Source organism: Bubalus bubalis, chromosome 17 (assembly GCF_019923935.1).
Source record: "Bubalus bubalis isolate 160015118507 breed Murrah chromosome 17, NDDB_SH_1, whole genome shotgun sequence".
In the NCBI taxonomy this organism is placed as follows: Eukaryota; Metazoa; Chordata; class Mammalia; order Artiodactyla; family Bovidae; genus Bubalus; species Bubalus bubalis.
Window position 1 is genome coordinate 66,611,501 of NC_059173.1, and position 22,936 is coordinate 66,634,436.

The window sequence follows — 22,936 nt, forward strand, 5'->3', positions numbered from 1 at the left end:
TCCTGGACTCCCCTTGTCTGGGATTCCCGGTAGCTCAGTGGTAAAGAATCTGCCTGCCAATGCAGGAGATAGGAGTTTGATACCTGGGTTGGGAAGATTCCCCTGGAAAGGGAAATGGCAGCCCACTCCATTATTGCTGGAAATTCCATGGACAGAGGAGCCTGGAGGTCTACAGTCCAAGAGGCCACAAAGAGTCAGACCCGACTAAGCATGCACACACGCCCCTTCTCTACCTTGACTTTCCTTTCAGTATCTATATGCAATGAATAAAATGTTTGTTTGGCTGTTTGTGCCTCCAAATGTAACTCCTCTTGATCATAATCCTCCCAGAGAAATAATTAGCCAAGATTCAACTCTTAGAGAAACATGGAGAACAAATCACCCAACTCAAAGGAATGCAGGTCAATCCAATTTCAGCCATAGGCTTTATTTCTCCCAATGGGCTGTATTTGTTTAAACTTCCATTTCTCATAAAGCATTTCAAGTGAAGAGGAGGAAGATTACTACCCACAAAGGAGATCTGGATGAAGTGGAGAAGAGCTGCTCAGGCATCAAGAGGTGGTTGCTAGAGTGTGTTGTGCTAGTCGCTTCAGGGTGTCTGACTCTTTGCATAGAAAAGCCTGCTGCTGCTGCTGCTAAGTCGCTTCAGACCTGTCCGACTCTGTGCGACACCATAGACAGGAGCCCACCAGGCTCTCCTGTCCCTGGGACTCTCCAGGCAAGAACACTGGAGTGGGTTGCCATTTCCTTCTCCAATGCATGAAAGTGAAAAGTGAAAGTGAAGTCACTCAGTCATGTCCGACTCTTAGGGACCTCATGAGCTGAGCCTAATTCCTGCCCTCCAGGAACTTTCAGTTTAAGAAGTCTCTATTGACAGAAACATATGGGTAAAATACTGGCTAAGTGCTATTCAGTGCACTTTGAGATCAAGTTTTGCTCCTGCCCCCATCTACCACAAAGCGGCTGGTACACACGTTAGCCCTGTTGGGGACGTGGTCTGGAAGGACTTCTGCTTTCCTGTTTCTCTGGGCACTGAATCTTGACCATTGACCATTGACCATAATGGTCTGAATGTAATCAGTAATTTGAGTCTACATATTCATAATCAGTAGCACAGGTGGGGTTTATTTTTAGAGATTTTTTTTTTTAATATGGACCATTTTTAAAGTTTTTATTGAATTTGTTACAACATTCTGTTTTCTGTTTTGGTTTTTTGGCTAGAAGGCATGTGGGATCTTGCCTCCCTGACTAGGTATCAAACCCACACCCCCTGCACTGGAAGATAAAGTCTTAACCCCTGGACCAGAGTAGTCCCCTGAGGTGTTTTTTTTTTTAATCTTGAGATTTTATCCAAAGATGAGAAGACAATCACTGGACCTACATTCTAGAATGAGAACATTCTAGAAATACAAGTTTTACTCCAGTGTTTATTAATAGGCAGCTCTGTATATCATATCTTGGAGATCTAATAGCAATTTCCAGCTTCACCTTCTCAGCGAATTCAGGTTCTGAATACACATTCAGACGTGTAGTCTGAAGGTCAAAGAGAATCATCTGTTCCAGTCTGAATTTGGTTCCTCTTTGAGGAGATGTTGCCTGTTCCCCTTTCATAAGTCCTAAGATACTATCATTTTGTAGGGACCGAAGATAGTCCTTCTTGTTCATTTGCAGGAAACTTTCTTTTCAGTTTACATTCTTTATCAACTATTATAATTCCTTCAAAGCTAGTGTTTCTAAAATCCCTTCAAAAGGCTGTTTGCCTGCAGCTCATACATCTCTCTTTCTGTCTCTCCAGCTCTGTCTCTCTCTGCCCCTTGGTATCTGCCTATATTGTCATTTCATTCTCTGCTGCGAACAGTGTTCTCCATACTGTGAAGATGGAAGGGGAATTTTACATTTCTTTTGTTGGAAAGAGTCACTTTCTACCCGAGATACAAAATAACAATTAATTTTCAGCTTCCTTTCCTCTTGGGGCAGAAATAAGAACACTTGGTAAGTCCAGTGTAACACAATTCAACACACCCGCCTCCAAACACACACAATTACATAAAACTACTGTTCTCTAAGAAGAGTTCCTCCTTAACATTTTACACCTTGTTGTATAAGCCAAGGGGCAAACCTGGCGGGCAGTGATTTTAGCAGCACAGATTCCTGAGCCCACCCTGGACCTTCAGAGTTAGAGCCTTTGGGGTAAAAGCCCTAAGAGTCCTTATGTCTAGCTAACCCCTTTGGTGAGTCGCTTGGCACAGATGTAAAAACTGGAGTTTTATAACAGTGAAGAGTAAGTATATAGAGGATGTTGCATAATTGTGCAAAGTAAGAAAAGCAGCGAAAACCCCCCTTTCTTGAAATTGGGGAGCAATTCATGAAAGAGTGGGCATTTCAGATCAGCCCGAATGAAGACAGCTCTTGGAGGCACGGGGCATTCTAGGCAGAAATGCAGGGAGGGAGAGTTTCAGAAGTGGGCTGGGAATAAAGGGGAATTTAGTCTTCTGGGAGGAATAACGAGGCCAGACTGAATGACTCCAGGATTTGGGACCCTCAGTCTTTGAGGGGGAAGTATTTTCATCCCCAAAGCCATGAGTCTAGGTAGAAGGCTGTTAACAGTGATGAAATCCCCAAGCCCATACATCCCCCACCACCCAGGGAAGTCTGCACCTCCTGCCTGAGCAGCCCGGCACCCGGGTCTCCAAGCCCCCCTAACCATCATTGCAACCACATGGGAGCTTTTGCAAATACCAATGCCTGCTCCCTTTCCCAGCAATCTGACATGATGGTTCTGGAGTGGGATCCCAGCATAGGTATTTGTCAGAGTTCCTGGGGGACACCAACATGCAGCCAGGGATGAGAACCACTGAGCTGGCCAATAACAACTGAGCCACCAGTTGGGAAGTTCTTGTTTGGCCTGGTGCCTCAGTTTCCTCATCTGTCCTGAGGGAGGCGCCAAGGGGCCACTCGTCCTCAGAGCTGCTCCGCCTCTAGAGGTCCTGCTCTCATCACAGGCCTCAGGTTCTCTCCGCTACTCTGTTCCTCCCAGGGGTGTCTGCCTCCCATCTCTCCCCCTTCCCGTCTTATCTGTTCTGCTTAGCTTCCTCTGGACCCCTGCTCTCTGCTAAGTGACAAAGAGTGCTGATTGCTTAATCAGAGAACTAATTGCTGTTAACAGTACCTGGCTAAAGCGTTCTCCAAGCCAGTTAGAATTCATTCCCCGAGGGAGCTGTCCCTACAGAAAGAACTTCAGGCAAGGCCAGCAGTAAAGGACACGGCTTCTTGGTGCCTCCATTCCTACCCCAGTGGGGCCATATCTGTGCAGAGAGGAAAGAACAAGCTGTGTGAAACTGGGCCATGATTGAGGCTCTTCTCTCTCTCTCTTCTTTTAAAAGATGAATTTTTATTGGAGTATAGTTGCTCTATAATGTTGTGTTCATTTCTACTGTACAGCAAAGTGAACCAGCTGTACGTATACATGTGTGTGCATGTGTGCTGAGTTGCTCAGTTGTGTCCAACTCTTTGCAACCTTATGTACTATAGCCCACCGGGCTCCTCATGGGATTCTCCAGGCAAGTTCATGGGATTCTCCAGGCAAGAATACTGGGGTGGGTTGCCGTTTCCTTCTCCAGAGGATCTTCCCAACCCAGGGATCAAACCCAAGCCTCCTGTGTCTCCTGCATTGCAGGCAGATTCTTTACCACGGCAACACCAGGGGAAGCCCACATATACATATATCCCCTCTCTTTTAGGTCACCACAGAGCACTGAGCAGAGCTTCCTGTGCTATAGAGTAGGTTCTCATCAGTTATCTATTTTACACATAGTGTACATATGTCAATCCCCATCTCCCAATTCTTCCCATCCCGCCCCCCACTTCTTCCTTGGTATCCATACATTTGTTCTCTCTGTCTTTGTCTCTATTTCTGTTGTGATTCAAGGGATAGTAACACTTATCTTCTAGAATCACCATAAGGGCTCATCAAAGGGTATGGCATATTGCAGGTGTTCTATAAATATTAGCTTCCTTTTCCTTCCTGTCAAAGGCCAGATCCAATTACATCTTCTCTGAGTCACTTCTTACTTTTAACACGTGGAGATTAAATCTGCAGCTAAGCCATGGCTCTTTCATCCTGTACTTGTATAGTTTGCTTTTTAGATCTAAGTATTGAATTTAAAGTTTTTCCTGCTAAATTTTCTCTTGTTATTTCTGCCCACTATCTTCGCCTTTCCAGAGCTTCTGGTTCCTAATTCATGGTAGCTAAACTTCCTGGTCTGTGCCATCAGTAGAGATGGGCAGAGGATTCTCAAAGTCTTCATCTGGATTATGGATAACATTACTGAACAGAATGGAACAAAAGATAAAGCCCTTTTACACCCCCAAGTTCCTAGCTTGGTGCCGGCAGATTAACCCTATCTTTAGCTTTAATGTTGGTTTCAAATGAACCAAACTGTATCTTCATTCAGTTCACATGTCCACACTTCTCCACTATTGCATTTGTGGCAGAAACTATTTTCTTGACCCAATATCCAAGCTTTCCTTCCTCCTTAGCAACAGAATCCTATATATGTTATAGCTGCACTGAGCCCAGCCTCCCTTGTAGCTAGGTATGGCCATGGGTCTCCATTCTAATCGATGAGTTTAAGTAGAATTGCTCTGTGGAACTTCAGGCAAATCTCCTTAAAAGTGATTCAGCAGGAAGAAGCTAGTCCTTCTTCCTGGCGCTTGAATGTAATGGCTCTTGAATGTAATGAATCTCCAGCAGCCATTCTGGGATGTGAGATTAAGGATGACAGATAGACAGAATTTGGTCTTTGCTGAACAGGGAACCATGACAGCAACCCACGACTGCCTAAAGATTTTCTAATAGGAGAGAGAAATAAACTTGTATTTTGTTTTTAAACTGTTGAATCTATTCCAAAGGAATATGCCTTGTTAAAATCCAAATACTCTGTGTCAAGAAGCAAGAAAGAAATTCTAAGTGTTCTGATGAGAATCTGGGGTATCTTCCATATCTGGAAGAGTTCTACACATCCACAGCCTTTCCAATCTTTGGAAAATTGCTTGAGAGGTCATTATAAAAGGGAGAAAAAACAAAAAGGGAAAAATTGTCAGCATGCGTTTGAGTAGATCTCCTAATGTTAAGAGCTAGAAAAGGCTTTCTTTAGAGACCTGGGCCATTTCTAACAGCTTCCTTTGAAATCACTAATTATGCTCTAAAAGAGAAGGCATCACTGGAGCCAGAACCAGCAGCCAATTACCCACAAGAAATCACTCACTGTGTGGGCTGCTTTCTCTCTCTGTTCGCATAATTTCAAAATGTAATTTCTAGAATCATGCTAAATACTTGTAAACAGAGATTGGTTTAATTGCAAGGAGGAACAATTTCAGGGGATAAAAATGAGAGTTGTTTCTCATTTGGCAGATAACAGAGCAGTCCTCTTTGGGTCCGACGTGCAGTTCCCATCTGTCTTCCCACCCAAGTCAGGTCCCTCTGTAACTCCCATGAGAGGTGCTGACTTCAGCAGAAGGTAGAGGTTGCTATGGAAAGGGTGTAACACGTGGACTCAGAAGGTATGAGTTCAGATCCCAGCCACAGCACCTACTAGGTTGTTATCATCAGCAAGCAAATTGACTTTCTTGAGTCTCTATTTCCTCATCCCCAAAATGGGACTGCCCCCTGGGCTTAGGAGCGCAAAGCAGGTGATACACACATGTGAAGTGCTCTATCAGAACGTTGGTTCCATGAGAGTTGTGGCTCAGTTTTATTTCCTTTTACTTTCTCCAGGGTTCTGAACAGTTCTTAGAAGATAGTTGGGGTGTGTATCATCTGTACTGCCACAAAATTGTGGCATAACAAACCTTGCCTGTGTGCTCAATGGTGTCTGACTCTCTGTAATCCCATGGACTGTAGGCCATCAGGCTCCTCTGTCCAGGACATTTTCCAAGCAAGCATACTGGAGTGGGTTGCCATTTCCTACTCCAGGGGAACTTCCCAACCCAGGGACTGAACCCACTCTTCTTGTATATCTTGCATTGGCAGGCAGATCCTTTACCACTTATGCCACCTGGGAAGCCCATAACAAAACGTAAACAGTGGTAATGGCTATCACCATCAACATGGGCTCTTCACAGGTCTGCAGGGTCTAGTTGATTTGGGCTGGGCCGGGTTTGTCTTCACTGGACTGGTTCATGCTTCTGCCTCAGCTGGGGCAAGCCTGATCCATGGTTTCGCATTCACCTCTGGGTCCTAAGGGCTGGTCCTTCTCATGGTGATGGCAGAAGCATAAGATGAAGCAAGATGGTATGCCTGTGCCTTGTCTGCTGTTGTCCCATTGGTCAAGGACAAAAGCCTACACCCAAGGGTGGGAATTTCACTCTGCCCTCACAACAGGAAGAGACTGCAGAGTTACATGCCAAAGGTCATGGATGGATGGAGGGCAAAGAATTGGACCATTAATGCAATCTGCCACAAGATGCGATCAACTATTGGGTTAGCAAAAAAGTTCATTTGGGTTTTTCCATAAGACGTTGCTTACGAATGAACACTTTGGCCAACCCAGTATCTACCGCTGACATGAATATATAGGTTTTTTGAATGTAGGAAGACAAAGGTGAGATAGTTGAGGTTCTTAAAGCAGACCCTCTCCTTGCCCATCAAGGGTCTCCTTCTCCCATGCTCATAATCCTTTAATTAATGGTAGGAAAACCAGCTACATGACCTGACAAAGCCATGCAGAAAAAGAAATTCACTGCAATCCTTCTCTCTTGGAGTTCCCTCTTTTCTCTCTAGTCTTTCCTGTTTGCTCCTCCAAGTACCCAATCTAAGTGTTTTCAGCTCAGTCTTGACTAATTGTTGCTAAGATTGCAATTCACTCCAATGTGCTACCTAGAGACCTTGCACCAAGGGTAGAGGGACAACCAAAGTGGAAAAACCTTTCTGTCTTTCCATCACAGGCAGTCCTTAGATAGCTTCTTGAGTTGAAACAAAGAATCATTTAAAATCATAGTAATTATTTTTAAAAAACCAAAACTGAAGCTCTTCATGGTGGCTCCCTTGAGAAGTTAGAAAAGAGGTAGTCAAGGGGTAAGAAACCTACTTTGAGCTTCCCAGGTGGCTCAGTGGTAAAGAATCCACCTGCCAATGAAGAAGACACAGGTGACGCATGTTTGATCCCTGGGTGGGAAAGATCCCCTGGAGAAGGAAATGGCTCTGTTCAGTTCAATTCAATTCAGTTGCTCAGTCGTGTCCCACTCTTTGCAACCCCATGCACTGCAGCACGCCAGGCCTGCCTATCCATCACCAACTCCTGGAGTTTACTCAAACTCATCTCCATTGAGTCAGTGATGCCATCCAAATATCTCATCCTCTGCTGTCCCCTTCTCCTCCTGCCTTCAATCTTTCCCAGCATCAGGGTCTTTTCCAATGAGTCAACTCTTTGCATCAGGTGGCCAAAGTATTGGAGTTTCAGCTTCAGCATCAGTCCTTCCAATGAACACCCAGGACTGATCTCCTTTAGGATGGACTGGTTGGATCTCCTTGCAGTCCAAGGGACTCTCAAGAGTCTTCTCCAACACCACAATTCAAAAGCATCAATTCTTCAGTGCTCAGCTTTCTTCACAGTCCAACTCTCACATCCATACATGACCACTGGAAAAACCATAGCCTTGACTAGATGGACCTTTGTTGGCAAAGTAATGTCTCTGCTTTTGAATACAGTATCTAGGTTGGTCATAACTTTCCTTCCAAGGAGTAAGCATCTTTTAATTTCATGGCTGCTGTCACCATCTGCTGTGATTTTGGAGCCCCCAAAAATAAAGTCTGCCACTGTTTCCACTGTTTCCCCATCTATTTTCCATGAAGTGATGGGACCGGATGCCATGATCTTTGTTTTATGAATGTTGAGCTTTAAGCCAACTTTTTCACTCTCCTCTTTCACTTTCATCAAGAGGTTCTTTAGTTCTTCCTCACTTTCCACCATAAGGGTGCTACCCACTTCAATATTCTTGCCCGGAGAATCCCATAGACAGCCTGGTGGATTACAATCCATGGGGTCTCAAAGAGTCAGAAAAGACTTAGCAACTGAGTTGGTGAAGGAGTGGGGAAGCTGGGTGTGCTGCAGTCCATGGGGTCGCAAAGAGTCGGACATGACCGAGCAACTGAACTGATATATATATATATATATATATATATATATATATATATATAAACTGATGGGTTTCCCTGTAGCTCAGCTGGTGAAGAATCTGCCTGCAATGCAGGAGACCCCAGCTTGATTCCTGGGTCAGGAAGATCCCCTGGAGAAGGGATAGGCTACACACTCCAGTATTCTTGGGCTTCTCTGGTAGCTCAGACAGTAAAGAATCTGCCTGCAATGCAGGAGACCTGGGTTCGATCCCTATGTTGGGAAGAGCCCCTGGAGGAGGAAATGGCTACCCACTCCAGTATCCCTCGGCCTGAGCCACTATGGCTCAGAGGTTAAAGTGTCTGCCTACAATGTGGGAGACTGGGGTTCGATCCCTGGGTCGGGAAGATCCCCTGGAGAAGGAAATGGCAACCCACTCCAGTATTCTTGCCTGGAGAATCCCATGAACGGAGGAGCTTGGTGGACTACCGTCCATGGGGTCGCAAAGAGTCAGACATGACTGAGCAACTTCACTTTCACTTTCCAGTATCCCTGCCTGAAGAATCCCCACAGACAGAGAAGCCTGGCAGGCTACAATCTATGGGGTTGCAAAGAGTCAGACATGACGGAGTGACTAAGCACATATAAGATGATGGAGGAGATACTCCCTTTGTGTTTTATGCCTTCCCCTGCTGTTGGAGGTGGGGAGGAAGTCTAACATGTTATTTTTATAATACCTTTTTTTAAAGAGGCTTGAAGAAGCAGTTTGTGAAACGCCCTTCTTGGATGTGTGTTTTCAAGCCCCGGAGAGATGAAGCAAGTGCTGCAGGAAGCAAATCCTGTGTTGAATGGAGGCTTGCCTCCCCTCCTCACAGAGCCGTCTATTTTGAACAAGAAAAAGAGCCATTCACCCTATTCCATAATAATATGGAAGAGAGCATGAACGGAATTAATATTCTCATCTGCTCACCTAGAATGGAATGTCACCGAGTGAGTAACAGAGCAGTGACTACCAACGCTGAATGAGCAAACCAGTTAGGCAGATGGGGAAGTCTCGTTGTACTACTGATTTTGGGGCTCTTTCGCTTGTCTTTTCCATTTCTTCCTGCCTCCTTCAGGCTTCCTGTGGGCCTGGGTTTGTATAAAGAGTATGTTTGGAGGAACATATTCTGGGAAGGCACAGGCCTCTTTTTAGAATTTGCAATTTAGTTTTTAAATGTTGCCATCCAGCAGGAAGGCACAGTAGGAAAAGGCATAGGAGATAAGAGAGATTTTTTTTGGAAAATGCTGTTCATGGCTCTCATTTGGGTAAGGCTTGGATGGCTCTGTTCTCAAGGTTTATTTCTGCTGCAGAGTTTAAGACTGTGGACAACCTGCTCAGAGTTTTACTTTGCATAATGGCTGGATAGGGTCTTTCGACTACTGATCCAGCTCTGACATCACAGCTGATCTGAAAGCTGCTGACTTTCTCCTGGGGGGAGACCAGGCCCAGCCTCCTCTGAAATGATGAGAGAACAGACCTCAGGAGTCTGAGTTCCTCACAAAAACCTGCTGAGTGTGTGCACGTAGTTGTGTGTGCTGGAGTGGAGGCACTTGGGCAGAGAAAATTCCAGAGAAAAATGACTTTTCTGAAGAATCTGCCTTGCGTTCTCGTCGCTCAGGCCAGAGTGAACAGAGAAAACCATAAAAAGGAAAGCTCCAGCCCCCAATAAACCAAGACAAATTGACACAGGCTGGGAAATGGGCTGGTTTGCGGCACTCACATGGGCACACACCTTTCCTCCAGCAACAAAATACTAAGAAACGATATGGGACTAAAAATAACTGCGTGCTTGGTAGTTGGGGCAAAAGTATGGACAAAAGATACAGAGACCAAAAAACCCAACTGCTACTTTTGAGGAGCCAGGAGGAAAACAGGGTACTGCGCATGCCGCTTGCTCACAACACCACCAGAGGGATGGGCAAAGCATCTAAGCTATCCCTCCTGCCAGACCCCTGGACACACACCTACCCTTACCCCATATAAGGAACAAGCTCCCTGCCCCCTACTTCCTCAGAGATTTTGCTCCTTGCTGCTGCCCTGGACGGGAGGTGGGCCGAGGGGGTGCGGGGTGGGAAGGGGTTGGGAGGTTGTAAAAACCTTGCCTGAATTTCTTGTCTGGCCTCTAGTCAATTTCTATTGATTGCAGAAGGCCAAGAACCCTGGTTAGTATCAAAATGACCACATGCCTCAAAGTCACTCTGACCTTGCAGCCACTCATAATGGGCCCGGAGTGCCAGGTGATCTTGAAACTCACAACTTGGCCAAAATCGTTTGTTAACTGGGAGCCACAAGTGTTGGGTTGGTTGTCAGTTGGCTCAGGGCCTGGGAAGGAGAAAAGGGTTTGCTTGAGCCCAGGTCACAGTCCCGGGTCCTCCCCACCGGCCTTGCTTGCTTTGCCTTTGCGGAGATTTTCAGTCTATTGCAGCATCTCCCCATTAAAGTAAATAGTGCTTTCCCAAGAGCACATCTTCGCTATTTCTGCAATTGTGCCATAGCCAGCTAATGTGTGATGCTGTAGTTTAATAGTCTATTAAAACTCAGCACTGCACATTAAAATCTCTACTGTATCACTACGGATCTACTTAACAAAGGCGAGGTCCCCAGAAAGCACTCTACACTTGCTGAGAGTTGCTGCAACAGAACAGAGGAAGTCTCTTAGGGCAGAAAAATTTAAAGGGGAAATGGGGTGGATATAGACCAATAAACATCTTCCCTCTGCTCCCTCCCCTTGCAGAGCAACCCCTATGCCTGCCTGGAAGGACACAGTCTGCTGGTACTCTGGAGGCTGGAAATTCTTAAGAGTTTACCACCAAATCCCTTCAGATCAAATCTCATCACTCAGATCTTTATTTGGAAGCACTTCAGTTTCCCGTCTCTCCTTCTCAGAAAGAGACAGGGTTCAGGAAATCTGCCCCCAGCTGGGAAATTGCACCAGCCGTTCCTCCCTCCAGAACAATTGCTGGGGCGGAGGAATTCTTCAAACAGCTGTAAATCCTCCCACCAACAACTCCCTCCTTCAGAAACGACAACAGAGCCCCACATCAAAGCCTCCCTCAGCTGCCAAGAGGAAGAATCAATAGTTTAACAGAAAGGAAGCAACGTGGTTACTGGGTGTGTGGTGTAAACACCTGTATTGCAAATAACCCAAATGCCACCTAAGAGACAGGAGAAGCAAATTCCTGGTGCTTTGGATTCTGAGGAGCCCCAGGGAGGAATTCCCACATGTGAGCAGTCAGAAGACCAGCAGCGGCTTTGCTGCAGAGGTGGGAAAGCAAAGGAAGATGGAGAGAAGAGAATGTGTGTTGAGAGTAGCATGTTCAGAGCCAAAGGCCTGGGGAGAGAAAAAAAGTGGAGATGTGGTGAAACCACACGACTCAGATGGGACTTAAACCCACAGTCTTTTAATTGAGATCACATGCCCCGTTCTCAGGACTTAATGAAGCCTTCATTCTTCACGTCTCATCACAGAAAAAAATTCAGTGAGAGACAAAGTGATAGGTAAGAAGTGCTTTCATTTAGAGTGATACACATTCCATAGACAGAAGACAGCCTGTCTCAAAGAGGCAAGAATGCCCTGAGAGAAACACACTTCACAGAAGGGCATGGGCCGTCTCAGGAGGCGAGAGGCCCTAAATATGAGGTGGTTAGTTTTTATGGGCTGGGTAATTTCATCAAACCAGTCAATCCTAAAGGAAATCAGCCCTTAATATTCATTGGAAGGACTGAGGCTGAAGCTGGAGCTCCAATACTCTGGCCATCTGATGCAAAGAGCAGACTCATTGGAAAAAACCCTGATGCTGGGAAAGATTGAGGGCGGGAGGAGAAGTGGGCGACAGAGGATAAGATGGTTGGATGGCATCATTGACTCAAAGGACCTTGAGTTTGATCAAACCCCGGGAGACAGTGAAGGACAAGGAAGCCTCACGTGCTGCAGTCTTTGGGGTCACAAAGAGTTGGACATGACTGAGCAACTGAACTGAGTGGGAGGATTATTCCAACAATGTTGGGAAAGGGGCAGCTATTTCCAGGAATTGGGCCACTGCCCACTTTTTGGCTTTTTGTGGTCAGCCTTGGAATTGTCATAGCACTCGTGGGTGTGTCATTTAGCAGCTAGTGTATTACATGAGCTTACAATGAGTCTCAAGATCTACTGCAAGTTGAATCTTCTGTCATTTTGGATCTAGTTGATTCTAACGAGTTTATGTTGTATCCTCAAGGGCTATGCCATTCTTTAAGAGGTTATGCCCTGCCCACTTCCCTCCTGCTTCAGTGAGAGACATACATATTGGAGTGGACATCAGGAGCTGTGCCAAGCTCCATGCCATCACCAGCCACTGATGGCTCAATCTGATAACCTTGGGACCTTCATCCACCAGAGAAAACCAGACTATGTCAACCCAAAGTATGTCCCTTGGGATCTTCATCCACCGGAGAAAACCAGACTATGTCAACCCAAAGTATGTCCCTTGGGACCTTCATCCACCGGAGAAAACCAGACTATGTCAACCCAAAGTATGTCCCTGGGGATCTTCATCCACCGGAGAAAACCAGACTATGTCAACCCAAAGTATGTCCCTTGGGATCTTCATCCACCGGAGAAAACCAGACTATGTCAACCCAAAGTATGTCCCTTTGACATAAAAATTATTTTGAGCTGAAAGTAACTCAAAAAAAGCAGTAAATGCAGATAAATCTTCCCCTTTTCTGCTTAAAGGCAGGAAATAAATTCTCCTGGAGACAGACTCTTATCATTCCAGGGAAGTCACCAGAGGAATCTGCAGACAGACCTTGATAAACTAACCCTTATCTTCTTTCTAAGAAGGAAGATAAGGGCTCCTTAGCCTTAACTGGACCACCCCCAACTGAAACTCCTTTGTCTTGTCAATTCTTTACAAATGTATCATTTCTTGGCCTAAAAGGCATAAAAGCTTCCTACTCTGGTCACTTCTGGTCTTCATTTTTTCATGAAGGCTCCCATGTACATGCACAAATTCAATAAAATGTATATGCTTTTCTCCTGTTAATTTGATTTGTCAGTTGCATTTTCAGACCCATCCAGAGTCTGAGAGTTGAGGGACATTTCCTTCCCTATAAAGGATGCTCTCAAAGTTTCTCTCCAGCTCTTTCACCTACATAGCAGATGAGAGAGGGAGAGGGAGGGAGAGAGGGAGACAGAACGTAGGGGTGTCCATCTTTGATCATAGTGTTTTTTTAATTCTTAGTGCCACCTAATTTATTAGACTACTATGACTGTGTGGATCACAATAAACTGTGGAAAATTCTGAAAGAGATGGGAATACCAGACCACCTGACCTGCCTCTTGAGAAATCTGTATGCAGGTCAGGAAGCAACAGTTAGAACTGGACATGGAACAACAGACTGGTTCCAAATAGGAAAAGAAGTATGTCAAGGCTGTATATTGTCACCCTGCTTATTTAACTTATATGCAGAGTACATCATGAGAAACGCTGGACTGGAAGAAACACAAGCTGGAATCAAGATTGCTGGGAGAAATATCAATAAGCTCAGATATGCAGATGACACCACCCTTATGGCAGAAAGTGAAGAGGAACTCAAAAGCCTCTTGATGAAAGTGAAAGTGGAGAGTGAAAAAGTTGGCTTAAAGCTCAACATTCAGAAAACGAAGATCATGGCATCCGGTCCCATCACTTCATGGGAAATAGATGGGGAAACAGTGGAAACAGTGTCAGACTTTGCTTTTTTGGGCTCCAAAATCACTGCAGATTGTGACTGCAGCCATGAAATTAAAAGATGCTTACTCCTTGGAAGGAAAGTTATGACCAACCTAGATAGCATATTCAAAAGCAGAGACATTACTTTGCCAACAAAGGTGCATTTAGTCAAGGCTATGGTTTTTCCTGTGGTCATGTATGGATGTGAGAGTTGGACTGTGAAGAAAGCTGAGTGCCGAAGAATTGATGCTTTTGAACTGTGGTGTTGGAGAAGACTCTTGAGAGTCCCTTGGACTGCAAGGAGATCCAACCAGTCCATTCTGAAGGAGATCAGCCCTGGGATTTCTTTGGAAGGAATGATGCTAAAGGTGAAACTCCAGTACTTTGGCCATCTGATGCGAAGAGTTGACTCATTGGAAAAGACTCTGATGCTGGGAGGGATTGGGGGCAGGAGGAGAAAGGGACAACAGAGGATGAGATGGCTGGATGGCATCACTGACTCGATGGACGTGAGTCTGAGTGAACTCCGGGAGTTGGTGATGGACAGGGAGGCCTGGAGAGCTGCAATTCATGGGGTCACAAACAGTCAGACACGACTGAGCGACTGAACTGAACTAAACTGATGATGTCTATAGTGGTTCCATGTCAAAAAGTCACAGCTAGGTTCAACTTGTGATAAAACTGTGTTTCTGGAGCAAAGCACCAAGCTATCTAGGTTTGGTAATGTCGGGGGAGTGTGTAATTTCCTCGGTTCTGTCTCGTCAAAACAAAAATTTGAAGCGACGCACCAGTGTTACAGCTCTGTGTTACAGCTCAGTTTTATTTAGAAAATAAAGGAAAATACATCCTTGAGGCATGAGGGCATGCCGACCCAAAAGACGCCGAGAGAAGAGAGAGAGCCCCGCCCCCCCGCCCTTTGGCTCCTCTTTTTATATGTTTTCTCCTCCCCCTGGGCCTGCCCTATGTAAACTGGGCTAGCCAGGAGTGCTGTTTGTTCTACCTGAGGTCCTCACTCCAGTCCTCAGACCTTCCTTTGTTCTATTTTCAAGGGCTTTTCCCTTCCTTGTCTTTTAGCCACTGCCATTCTGGACTCCTGTTTCCTATTCTAACTACCTAACAGTAATTTAAACCAAGTGTGTTTTCTCCCTGAATGCAAACACTTGACCCACCGTTGACAAGTGATGATCCAGAAAGCAACCATGGTTCCACCTCCTCCTGACTCCACGTGGAGACTTCAGTGGCCCCAGAGCTTGCCAAGATCATCATTTTCTGTGGCTTTCTCTTCAGATATTTCCCCCAAGATGCCAGCTGGGGCAGGGAGAGCAAGTTGCTGGAGTTTGACCAATCATCCGGTTCTTCTCAGATCTCACTAACTGACATGGTTTTGTGTGTTGACTCTACTCTTGGCTTCCTCTTACCTCTCGAACAGCTGGTCTCCAAGGCCCTCACCTGCTTACCTTTAATTTCCTCTAAGTTTGTATCTTATTGTAGCATACAGTTGGAATTACTTGAAATCCTATTGAGGATAAGGTGGATACAAACACATGAACAACCCCTTGAGCTCTTCCTCCCCCAGTTGTACACGCAGGTGTATGAAACAGGGGGATTAGGACGATAAGAAAAGATGGCTAACGTACAATTGCCTTGAGGGACTTTGCTGGTGATCCAGTGGTTAAGATTTTGCCTTCCAAGGCAGAGGTACAGGTTTGAACCCTGCTCAGGAAGCTAAGCGGAAAAGGCAATGGCATCCCACTCCAGTACTCTTGCCAGGAAAATCCCATGGACAGAGGAGCCTGATAGGCTTCCGTCTGTGAGGTTGCTAAGAATCAGACACGACTGAGTGGCTTCACTTTCACTTTTCACTTTCATGCATTGGAGAAGGAAATGGCAACCCACTCCAGTGTTCTTGCCTGGAGAATCCCAGGGACTGAAGAGCCTGGTGGGCTGCCGTCTATGGGGTCACACAGAGTCAGACACGACTGAAACGACTTAGCATTAGCAGGAAGCTAAGATCACAGATGCCTCACGACCAAAAAACCAAAACATAAAATAGAAGCAATATTGTAACAAATTCAATAAAGACTTTAAAAATGGTTCACATTAAAATAAATTCTTAAAAAAAAATTGCCTTGGTGAATTGGGATAGGAATGAGGCAAACTTTAAACTTAGAGTTGAAGTGAAATGAGGTGGGCAACAGTGATAGAATAACTGTGATGTCTTTGTATGCATGACAATGTGTTTATAGGAGGAGAAATAAAGAGCCATAAGGACAAAGTGATTTCCAAAGGGAAGGGTGATATATTCTCTTGGTTCTCAATTCAGTGCAAAGGCACTGAGCCTCTGCTCAGGAAGACCCTGTGTCCGGGAGGGGCCCTCAGCTTCGCTGAGCCCTTAAGTGGGGGCAACAGCTTCCCATGTGTTAATTCACTGAGTCCTTACAATGATCCTCCCAGACAGGACTTGTTTCTATGTTATAGATGGAGAAACTAAGGCAGAAATGGGTTAAGTAACAGGCTGCAGGATGCAGAGTTGATGCTTTTGAACTGTGGTGTTGGAGAAGACTCTTGAGAGTCCCTTGGATTGCAAGGAGATCAAACCAGTCAATCCTAAAGGACATCAACCCTGAATATTCAGTGGAAGGACTGATGCTGAAGCTGAGGTTCCAATACTTTGGCCACCAGATGCAAAGAGCTGACTCACTGGAAAAGACCCTGATGCTGGGAAAGATTGAAGGCAGGAGAAGAGGATGACAGATGGTTGGATGGCATCACCAACTCGCTGGACACAAGTTTGAGCGAGCTCTGGGAGATGGTGAAAGACAGGGAAGCCTGGCATGCTACAGTCTACGGGGTCACAAAGAGCCGGACATGACTGAGCCCCAACTGAACAACAACAAAATGGGCTGCAGGATGCACGCCAGCAAGGGACAAAAATTAATATTTCAATTTCTGATCATTTTCTTACATTACATTATGAGGCCACTTAGTCCATTAAAAACTATAAAATCATGAATAAGCCAGTGTCTTCTCCCTCAAGCCATGTAAAATTTGGAAGGCAGAGGAAGAAAGTCCAGGAATGTCTACTGCATAAATAAGGGACAAGGAAGGACAAAACAAGTTGTCTTCAGGAAGCTGTTTCCTCTGAAGTTTCTGAGGTTGGAGGGAGGTAGAAAGCAGGCCCTACTCCCTGCTCTGGGACCCACCACAGTCTTAAGTCTAAAAATGTCCCAGATAGTCAAACAGGGCTACCCTGTGTCCTCAAGAAGGCCTCAGATAATTGTAATACTATCTGTTTGTCTTTAGGTGAAGGCTGACAAATGGAAGAAGTGAGGGCTCTACCCACAAACCCAGGGAAAGGGCATTCAAAGAGGAATGCCCTTATCTCTGCCCCCAGCTGTGAGGCTGATTGATGCTGTTAAAATTCCCAGGAGTCTGTGCTATCAGCATTTCTGATGGTGTTGGAGTTGGGGATGTGCACGGAGGGAGGGAGGGATGGGGGAAGTGGAAAGTGAGAGAAGCTGCCTGGGAAATGCTTGGAGATTCCCTTCTTGAAATAGTCCAGGTGGGAGAGGTGATAACCAGGAATGAAAATGCATGATACAAAGGATATTACGGCTGGTGCCCACGATAGTGTGGGGTAGGTGAGGTCCAAAGACCAACGTCTGAAAAATACTTTGCTTGCTAACTTAGATGCAAGAACTATGCACCAAGTCTCTAAATAAGAATAATCAAATTAAATGCAAAAGTCTCATTCCTCAGGCTCCTCTTTAGGTTGCCAGCCCAGAATTGGAGGAGAATTGAGGAATAAAAGACCTGCGCTCAAGTCTATCACCTGTGTGACCTTGGGAAATTGTCTTAATAACCTCTTTCATCTAGATTGCTCATCATCAACTTTAGTCTTATTATTAAAACAGAAGCCAGGGAGGTGAAGGCACTGTGCATGCTGTGGAGTGCATGGTGGAAAATGCCTGTTTATCACAAGCCGGGTTTAGCTGTGAGAGGTCCATACTTTGGGCCATTTTCAATAGATATCCTGTGATCTTGCCCAGCTGCTGTGGCTCCCTTGGAACTCACTTCATGGGGATCCATATAGCATGTGGTCCAGGAGTTCTCAGATGCCCTCGGCAACTTGCACAGGGCTCTGCCAGGGAAAAGTTAATGAACTTACTCCCAAGAGATCTACATGCCATCAACAGAGGGACCCCCCCCCCAAACTCTGCTCTCTGAATGAATTCTTTGTCAGCAAGTCCATGCAGGGATGAGGCCTGGAAGAGAAACTGCAGTGTGGTGTAGTTTGTCCTTTGTCCAGGCAAATGGAATGGATCAGGGAACATTTTTAAAGGGGACCCTGGTTTCCTCTCTGCCAAGTCAGTTCAGTTCAGTTTAGTTGCTCAGTCTTGTCTGACGCTTTGTGACCCCATGGACTGCAGCACTCCAGGCTTCCCTGCCCATCACCAACTCCCAGAGCTTGCTCAAATTCATATCCATTGAGTCGGAGATGCCATCCAACCATCTCATCCTCTGTCATCCCCTTCTCTTCCTGCTTTCGATCTTTCCCAGCATCAGGGTCTATTCCAATGAGTCAGTTTTTTGCAATAGGTGGCCAAAGTATTGGAGCTTTAGTTTCAGCATCAGTCCTTCCAATGACTATTCAGGACTGATTTCCTTTAGGATTGACTGATTTGATATCCTTGCAGTCCAAGGGACTCTAAAGGGTCTTCTCCAACAACATAGTTCAAAAGCATCAATTCTTCAGTGCTCAGCTTTCTTTATGATCCAACTCTCACATCCATATATGACTACTGAGAAAACCATGGCTTTGACTAGACAAACCTTTGTCAGTAATGTCTCTGTTGTCTAGGTTCGTCATAGCTTTTCTTCCAAGGAGCAAGTGTCTTTTAATTTCATGGCTGTGATTTTAGAGCCCCCCAAAATAAAGTCTGTCACTGTTTCCCGTTTCCCCATCTATTTGCCATGAAGTGATGGGACCAGATGCCCTGATCTTTGTTTTTTGAATGTTGAGTTTTAAGCCAACTATTTCTCTCTCCTCTTTCACTTTCATCAATAGGCTTTTTAGTTCCTCTTTGCTTTCTACATAAGGGTGGTGTCATCTGCATATCTGAGGTTATTGATATTTCTCCCAGCAATCTTGATTCCAGCTTGTGCTTCATCCAGCCTGGCATTTTGCATGATGCACTCCGCATGTAAGTTAAGTGACAATATACAGCCTTGATGTACTCCTTTCCCAATTTGAAACCAGCCTGTTGTTTCATGTCCAGTTCTAACTGTTTTTTCTTGACCTGCATAAAGATTTCTCAGGAGGCAGGTCAGGTGGTCTGATAGTCTGATCTCTTGAAGAATTTTCCAGTTTGTTGTGATCCACACAAAGACTTTAGCATAGACAATAAAGCAGAAGTAGATGTTTTTCTGGAACTCTTGCTTTTTCGATGATCCAACAGATGTTGGCAATTTGATCTCTGGTTCCTCTACCTTTTCTAAATCCAACTTGAACATCTGGAAGTTCTCTGTTCATGTACTGTTGAAGGCTGGTTTGGAGAATTTTGAGCATTACTTTGCTAGTGTGTGAGATGAGTGCAATTGTGCAGCATTTAGAACATTCTTTGGCATTGCCTTTCTTTGGGATTGGAATGAAAACTGAACTCTTCCAGTCCTGTAGCCACTGTTGAGTTTTCTAAATTTGCTGGCATATTGAGCACAGCACTTTCACAGCATCATCTTTTAGGATTTGAAATAGCTCAGCTTGAATTCCATCACCTCCACTGTGTTCGTAGTGATGCTTCCTAAGGCCCACTTGACTTTGCAGTCCAGGATGTCTGACTCTAGATGAGTGATCACACCATTGAGGTTATCTGGGTTAAGATCTTTTTTGTACAGTTCTTCTGTGTATTCTTGCCACCTCTTCTGTTTCTGTTACATCCATAGGAGCTCAATTTGACATCATCCATTCTCACCAGGGATGCAAAATAGTCTATCCTTTGGACTAGCTGGATAGACAGTGCAGCATCAGATGCCATCTCTCCTTGGGCCTTTTTAGGCAGGTAATTCAGGGTACAGACCAGCATTTCTCATCACCAGTCACTGTGATTGGTCTTATGAGCTCTTCTCTGTGAGCAAGCGCCTAGGTGCCTCTCTGAGTCCTTTATTCCAAAGTGAAGAGCCTGGCCCTTGTTCCCTACTCAGTTTTCCTCACTGCTGTCTGCTCCAGGTTTCTGACCCACGGAATACGCAGGTATAACCAGCCTAACCCCCTCAGTCCTTTTGGTACTGAACTAAACTTGGGTCTACTTGCCCACACATTGTAAAGCCAATCTACCAACACCAGGTTGTGGTGGAGGAAAGTGTAGCATTTATCACAGGAACCCAGCAGGAATCCAGGGCAGCTAGTGCTTAAAATACCAGAACTCCCTGATGGGTTTCAGAAAGGCATTTTTGACTGTCAGGTGAGGGAGGGAGGGTCCCAGGATCTGGGATCAGCTTGTGTACAGTTCTCTGATTGGCTGATGGTAAGAACATGGCAGAACCGTGTCACAGGGGTTAACATTTGATCTTTAGGTTCCAGTGAGCCTAGGGGCTTTGTGGTGGGGGTGGGGGGTGGGGGGTTGCAGTTTCTTACTCAGTTTCCTGAGTAAGAAAACTCAGGAAGTGAGCATCAGATTCTGTTATCTGGGTACTTCGGAGAGGAGCTACAGCGGAGGATAAGTGGAGGGGCTGTCCTGGGAAGGCCCCATAGTGTTCTGCTGGGTTCCTTTCCTTCTGGGAACCTTCAGTATGCCCCTTCTGCTGCTGCTGCTGCTGCTAAGTCACTTCAGTCGTGTCTGACTCTGTGCGACCCCATAGACGACAGCCCACCAGGCCCCACCGTCCCTGGGATTCTCCAGGCAAGAACACTGGAGTGGGTTGCCATTTCCTTCTCCAATGCATGAAAGTGAAAAGTGAAAGTGAAGTTGCTCAGTCGTGTCTGACTTTTCGCGACCCCATGGACTGCAGCCCACCAGGCTCCTCCGTCCATGGGATTCTTCAGGCAAGAGTACTGGAGTGGGGTGCCATTGTCTTCTCCGAGCCACCTTGGGGAAGCCCCAGAAGCACATCCTGGAGACTGTCTTCTCAACTGACCCACCCCACCTGCCTTGGATCTTCACTCACTCCCCACCTGCACCTCTCACTGTTTTGCCCCTATCTCTGCTTTTCTAGAGAAGAAGACCAAGATACGCCTCTTATTTTACTGTGAGTGAAGTTGCTCATTTACTTCTTCTCAGAGGGATTTGAAATATCGCGAGAATTGCGGCCTCTATATTTGTTCAGTAAGTAGGTTTGTGAGGAGGTGGACCCCTGTGTGGCGGGGTCACTTTCCTGCTCCTAAAAGCCCACTGCAGACCCTCTTCTATCCTGAGCTGGTATTGGCTGTTCTGTATACAGAGTTTCAATCATTTTAGAAACCTTGGGGGGGCGGTGGGATTCAGGGAGAACAGTTTGGCTTTTCCAGACCGGAAGAGGCTCTTCTCTGTTCATTGACTAAAAACTTGCTCAGAAAGAAGAAATCCGAGCAGGCGCAGTTCAGCCTCTGTGAGGACTCCTTTTCTCTTTCTCTCTTCCCTTTTTCACTCTCTCAAGACAATATCATCAATAGCAAAACTTATAAAAAATGAACTGCAGAGAGCAGTGAGAAGTCTGGAGACAGGCTTTTTATCTGCATTGCTCCTCTTGTGGAGGTTTACTGTTATATCCATTTGGAAGATGGACTGTGTTGGTAGCAGCCCATCACCCCATTATGGGCGGGGCTAACAGGCAGAGTTCGCAGAGGCAGACAGGTAGGTGGCCTTCCCTCCTGCTCCTGACTCTGGAATTCCCCTGGACGCTGCTGGGAGTCAGGGCTCAGCTCTGCAGCCCGTAAACAAGAACATCCCAGAACATCAGTTGCAGACACTGCTTTCTCTTCTGCCCTTCTGCCAGTAGGTGAAGACTGAGCAGAGGAGGAACACTGCATGTTCTCGAGTGTTCACTGAGGCGCGCTCTTTCTGTCTCACTGTCTCTAGGGTCTGTGCTCCATGGACACAGGGAAGACAGCAGGAGGGACCCGACTGAATGCTGAGTGCTGAGTGTTGACGTGGTCCAGCCACATGGCATAGGGAAGGCAGCTTCAGCCACTAAATGGGAAACATGTCACATGGAGGTTCTGCATCTCCTTGCTCTTGCAGACCTAAACTCCACCATCCCCCAAAGTGAACAAACCATCTTCCGTCCCACCCTTGGCACTGTTGCCAACCCTGTCTCAGTGGAGTGCTAGGAGCTTGGGTCCTCCCCAGCCCCTCTCTGCTCTATTCCCATGTTTCATCATCAAACCACCTTGATTTTGTTTAATAAGATTATAGAGTCTCTGGAATCGTCCATGCTCCCATCTCCACTTTTCCATCCTAGTCCAACCCCCAGCGCCCTTCACCTGGAGGATCACAACGGCATCCTTCTCATTATCTTCATACCCATTCCTGACCCTGCCGCAAAATTAACTTGTTCACAAATACAAATCATATTATTATCCCGCATTCTGTAAAGCTCTCAAATGTCTCCCCATTCCCTTTAAGCTCCCCTTAAGCACCTGTAAGTTTGAGTTCAAGTCCCCAAGGTCCTAAACCAGGGTTTCCTGGGCCTTCATTTCTCAGTCCATTCCTGCCCCTGCTAACCTGCCCATCCCCACTTCTCTCCACTCCTGGGTCTTTTCACGCCCCATACTTACCCTAGAGCCTTTGAATATGTTGTTCTCTTACCCCAGAAGCCTTTCCCCACCCTATTCCTCCTCATAGCTCTCCTCAAGCTTGGTGGGATTTATTTTTCTAATGTTGTACTCTCAGTTCCATGGAAGAAGGCACTAAATCTGCTTTACTTACCACTGTCCTTGGCACGCAACACAGTGCCTGACACCTAATAGATGCTCAAAAACATATAGACTTATTATATTATCTATATGTATAAAAATGAGATTTTAGTAAAACTGCCTTAGAACTATAAAGTCTGTATAAGACTGGTGATTTTTATTTCTTCTCTCTAGCTCAGAACAAGCGGGATAGAAT